Source organism: Urocitellus parryii, chromosome 5, assembly GCF_045843805.1.
Source record: "Urocitellus parryii isolate mUroPar1 chromosome 5, mUroPar1.hap1, whole genome shotgun sequence".
Lineage (NCBI taxonomy): Eukaryota > Metazoa > Chordata > Mammalia > Rodentia > Sciuridae > Urocitellus > Urocitellus parryii.
In genome coordinates, this window is record NC_135535.1 from 198,582,614 (window position 1) to 198,588,951 (window position 6,338).

Here is a 6,338-nt window from a genome sequence, read left to right on the forward strand (position 1 = left end):
GAGTCTCTCCAAGCTTCAGATTTCAGTTCCTCCAAGTACACTGTATACCCGAACTGTGTTTATTGAATCATTAGGTTGTTCTACTTCTAGTTTTTTGAGGACTCTCATTGTATTTTCCATAATGTGCACCAATTTACAATCCTTCAAACCATATAGGGGTTCCCTTTTCTCCACACTCTTGTCAACAATTGTTAACAGTTTTTTTTTTCACAATAGCCACCCTAACTGATATGAGGTTAATTAATCTTTGACAAAGTCGCTAAGAGTACACGAAGGAGAAAAGATATTCTCTTCCATAAATGGTGTTTGAAAAACTGGATATCTGCGTAGAAAATCAAAAATAAAATAAAATTAGAACTCAACTAAAAATATATTAAATAAAATTAAATAAAATATATAAAATAAAATAAAATTAGAACTCAACCCAAAATATATTAAAAATGTAAACACTAGACCTAACCCATAAAAATTGTAGAAGAAAATCGGGGGAAAGCTCCTTGATGTTGGTTTTAGCAATGATTTAATGACTATGACCCTAAAGGCGTAGGCAATGGAAGCAAAAATAAACAACTGGGACTTCATCAAACTAAAAACATTTTGCACAGCAAAGGAAAGAGTCAACAAAATAAAAAGGCAACCTCAGAACAAGAGATAAATACTTACAAACTGTATGTGTAATAGAGGACAAATACCCTCCAAACAGAAGGAACTTCTAAGACTCAGTAGCAATGAAACAAAAACAATTTAAAAAAATGGTCAAAAGACCTGAACAGATATTTTTCCAAAGAGGATATTCATATGGCCAACAGGTGCAGGAAAAAAGATCTAACAAGCGCCAGCCATTAGAGAAATCTGAATCAAAACCACAAAGAGAAATCACCTCACACCTGTCACAAAAATGCTTTTCAAAGTACACTTAGAAATCACTAGAAGCTAAATAAGCTGTCCTAATAAACCAACTTTATCATTCCAGACCTAGAAATAGCAATCTGAACTGTAAAAACAAATTAAGAGAACAGTGAGATCTCTCAACTTTTCTGTAGATTGTTAAGATGGATGATAATTAAAGCACTTTGTTACAGAGTCCAGCCAATGCTCCTACCACTTAGGAGGGTTCCTGGAGAAGTTCCAGTGCCTCGGGTCTTCACAAGTCCAGAGAAAAGTGAGGATGTAACCTGATAGGTAAGGACTTCCCTGGGTACCTGACAAAGCAGGGGGGCTGTCCCTCTCCACCCTTCTCTACCTGTGACTGGATGGGTAAATTCAATTCCAGATGGAAAGTAGGAGTCAACCTTGACAAACTGAAAAAAAAAAAAAAAAGAAAGAAAAAAGAAAAGAAAAAATGCTAGCAGAGAGAGAAAGAGAATTTCAAGAGTTATTTTCTGACACTTAAATGTGGAACTGTGTTTGGTACCTAGTTTTCAGTTGATTCGAGCCAGAGGGGTAGGAGGTGAGCAACTGGTACTATCGGCCTCCAGTAATGATATAAATGACCCCTGATCTTGGGCCACCCAGCATCTTCTATTCCACATGACCTCAACTTGATTCTGCATTCCAGATTACTGTTTCAAACATATTGCAGAAACATAACAGCTGGTATACTGACTTGAAAGAATTGCTAAGCTTCAACGTCACACCAATGGCCTTGGCTTCTACCTGGGGTTAATGGGACTTGGACAATGGGTGAAAAGGACCCCCAATTTAAGCCAAAAGCTTGATGGCAGAGCACATGTGGCAACAGCAAAACTCTAGTTAAACACAATCTTTCGAGTGGTACATCAGGACTCAGAAGAAAAAGTTAAAGTTACATTCCCTTTACTCGCATACTGATTCTTCAGGTTCAAAACAAGATGTGATTTGCTTTTCTGGCTGAATTTCACATGATGTACATGTATGGGGTGGGGCATGTTCTGGTGTGTTAGTCAACAAATGCTAAAGTGCCTATATACATACATACATATAATACATAATTCTTTACCTAATACTTATTAACAACGACTATGGTCCAGGTACACTGTAATGGTGAGCTACGTTGATAAGATGTGATCCCTACCCTCGCAGGACTTAGAGTATTAGGGAAGATAGACAAGGAAACTAATAGTTACATTAAAGCCTGAAACGTGATAGGAAAAGCATCAGGTTCTAGGAGAACCCAAAGAAAAGCATCTGTTGCAGACTTGGAGGGTGAGAGAAGGTTTCTCAGTAGAAGGGACATCTAAGTGAGGCCTTAACGAGGGATGGAAGCCATTCGGTGACTAGCATATGGGTGCGGGTGGAGGAAGAGTGAGTTAATAGAGAAAGAAGCTCCACCACAGGGAACAGTTTGTGCCGAGTCTGAAAATGCGTTCAAGTTCATAAGATTGAGGTGTAAAGCACAGGGGTGTAGAAACTGAGAAAAATAGCCCAGGCTTGGTCGAAAGTGGCCTTGTAAATTGGATTTGCCCTAAAGCCATTGGGAAACCATGGAAGAGTTTTGAGCAGAGGAGTAGCTTGCCTCTATTCATTCCTGAGAAACATCCCTGTGGCTGCAACGTGGAGGACCAGCGGTAGAGAAGAAAAGCGAGCGAGCAGTGAAGGAGGAGACTGCCTCGCTGACCCAGGCGCTGCAGCCATGGTGGCCTAATGGGAACGAGAAGTAGAAGGCCAGTTACAAAACCTACCACCATTCCTTTTCAGAGATTTCCTGTTGCCTTTTCTGATCCTGAGGAGAGAATTTCCTTTAGTCACCCAATATCCCTCCCTTCTGAGAAATAACACGCTGGACAAGGAGGAGACTGGCTCTTGAATCATAATCATGATACTGTAAGAACAGGCCCTATCGTCTTGGAGAAGCGAGGCCAGGAGTTTAACCCAATAACTCGGAGAATGGAGCATGTCATAATAAATTTAGTAATGATTGCCCCACCTGGAAGCAGAGTCTCTATTTTATAGAAAGAAAAATAAACTCATTTCATTCTTCAGTAAATCCCAACCACACTCATACTTTTTCATGAGGTGCCATAACTCATCTTGAAGGAACAAAAGCATGACTTTCCAACCCCAAATAAACTTGTAAAAACTAAGAGATGAGTTAGGCAAGGTTGCAGGGTACAGGGTCTTGTAGGATCTCGTAAGGATCTGGCAGGGTACAAGATCCCCAACACACAAAGGAGGTAGCTGGATTCCCAGTTTGATCCCATCCTCTCTACTCTGAATAGCCAGGGGACAGAACTTCTGTCATCTCAACCGAAGACTCGAGGTTTATTTTCTGGACACAGTGAACCAGAAAGACTATTGAAAAAGTTGGAGAAAAAAGACCACATGAAAAAGAGGGAAGGAAGCCAGAAATGGCGCTCACCCTTCATTCCAGCAACACCAGAGGCAGAGGAAAGAGGATCACGAGTTTCAGTTGGCCTCAGCAAGTTAGTGAGGCCCTATTTAAAAATAGAAAAGGGCTGGGAATGTAGCTCAGTGGTTGAGTGACCCTGGGTTCAGTCTCCAGTATTGGAAAGAGAGAGAGAAATTATGAAAAAAAAAAAATCAAGAAACATTTCCAATGACTTTCCAACCAAGAAGTCTCACTGAATACTAGCACAATGGATATAAAAATTGCCAACTCCAAGCTCATTTGGTGAAACTGCAGAATACTAAGGACAAAGAAAAGACCCTAAAATCTTTGAGAAAGGAATAAGAGTCGTATTTAAAAGATCACAAACCAGAAGATCATTGGACTTGACATCAACACTGGAGGGTAGAAAACAATAAAGTAATGTCTTCCAAATGCTAAGGAAAAGGTATTTACAACCAACTATTCTATTTAAGCATATAATTATGTAAGTGTAAAGTTAGAACAGAAATACTTTCAGACATACAAACTTCAAAAAAAAAAAAAAATCCCTGTATCATTCCTCAAGGAGCTACAGAAGGAAGTGTTCCACCAAAACAAAGGAGTAAATCATCAAAGAGAAGACATGGAATTGGAATCTCAGAAATAAGACATTCACCCCAGGAGAGGATAATGGTGCTCAGAATTAATGGTGAAGAAAGTTTCTAGAAAAATAACTGTGTCACAGGCCAAGTGAATCAGAAATCTTGTCTGGTGCAGGACAAAAACACCTAGATGTCTCTAGAAAGATGGGACTGGGAGGATATTGGCTGTGCATGAGTTTAGAGAGAGATTTACACTCATGGTAGAGTTTGAAGAAATGAATTACTCACTAGCATACAGAGAAGAAATTTTAAACATGAGGAAACTCTTATCCTAGGGCACCCAAGAAAATAAATGGATTCATAAGATACATGGTACACAGCTCAACTGTGAATAGACTTGTATTGTCATTATAATGTGAAATGTAGAGATTGATTAACTCCCCCGCAAAATTCTAAAACTTAACTGAGATGTTTGGAGGAGAGGAGCTAAGGTAGAAAGAGGAGATGAATGAAAGGAATTAAGAAATCAAGGAAAATAGTCAATAAACTGTAGGTTGAGGGGTTGGGGCTGTGGCTCAGTGGCAGAGAGCATGTGTGAGGCACTGGGTTGGATTCTCAGCATCACATATAAATAAATAAAGATCCATTGACAACTAAAAAACAAAAAACAAAAAAACTGTAGGTTAGTTGCCACTTTAGAATGAGAACCCAAACAGCTTTTTCTTTTAATGAACCTTGGAAATTAGACTTCTTCTCACTTTGGAAATAAATCTTTTTAATTTTAGTAAGGTTTCAATTATATAAACGATGAATAATCAATCCAGAAAAGAAACGGAACAGCCAGGTTTTGCAATAACTTCAGGAATTTATGTTGTATGCATTTTGAACACTAATTTTTTGAGAAGTTAACACAAAAGAGCCTCAAATGAATAATATCAAAACATTACATCTAATTTTCAGAAACTGTAGGTGAGAATATAAATCATTCAACTTTTGATAGTACCTACTAAAATTTTCAAAATATATATATCCTTTGGCCCTATAACTCCACTTTCAAGAATATCAGTATATACACAAGAAAGTTCTCAGAAATATATTGGTAAAGGTGAAAAGAGGAAAGAGGAGAAGGAGGAGAAGGAGAATAAGCATACACCAATAAGTGAATGGCTAAACAAATTATTATACATCCAATTCTAAAATACTGAGTTTAATGGAATAAGTACGTCTATGAACAGTACCAACAAGATCTCAAAGACACACTGTTAAATGGGGAAAAAGTCACTAAACAATATGTATAGTATGAACCTATTTATGGGAAAGAAAAATAAGGACCTTAAAATGGTGTGTGAGAACCCAAACAGCTTTTTCTTTTATTGAATCTTGGAAATTAGACTTCTTATCACTTTGAAAATAAATCTTTTTAATTTTAGTAAGGTCTTTTCTTTGTCCTTAGTATTATCCTAGGGAACACAAGAAAATAAATGGATTCATAAGATACATGGTACACAGCTCAACTGTGAATAGACTTGTATTGTCATTATAATGTGAAAAGTAGAGATTGATTAACTCCCCCCCAAAAAATATTCTAAAACTAGAATTCTCACCTACAGTTTCTGAAAATTAGATGTAATGTTTTGATATTATTCATTTGAGGCTCTTTTGGGTTAACTTCTCAAAAAAAATTAGTGTTCAAAATGCGTACAACATAAATTCTAAATTCTAAAACTCTGTGTGTGTGTGTGTGTGTAAATGCATAGAAATGACCTGGAAACACCAAACTATTGCAATTATTTCTCATTCATTCTCCCAATTTGCTATTCTATCATATTTTACTTCATAGTCAACAATTTAGTGACACTTCACACATATCGCAGAAACACCAAGCTAGAGACCTTTATTCTGTAAGCCAAGGGAGAAGTTTCTGGCAAGGCAATGATAACGGAATCGAATGCCAGGTTTTGGGGTCATAGGAGTGCAGTAAGGGAGAAAGTTGGTGAACAGGCAGGGGCTGAGGTCCAGAATTCAGCTGCACTTGGGGAGAATGGAAGCTAGGGAAGGCATAGGTGGTTGTGGCCCCCCTGCCTTCCCACAAGCCTCTGCAGGAACTCACCAGCCTCAGATACCTCACTCAGCCCCTTCGCTGTTACAGGTTCCATATCTAATTCCCTTTCTGATGCCAGGGAAACAGTCTCCAAGTTCCATGTGGACCCAATCTTGAAACCAGTCATCTCTAGTCTGATCCTAAGAGAGGCTAATTTTATCTCAGCAAAATGCCTTGAATCTGCCTCTCATCTCCATTTCTTTTGCCACGGCACCAACTGACCCACCACCAACATGATCATTTCTGTCTTGTCCTTATGGGATTGGTTCCCTAATGGGTCTTTGCCTCTGAATCGTTGTTCCCATACCCCTCCTAGAATTCTCCCTAC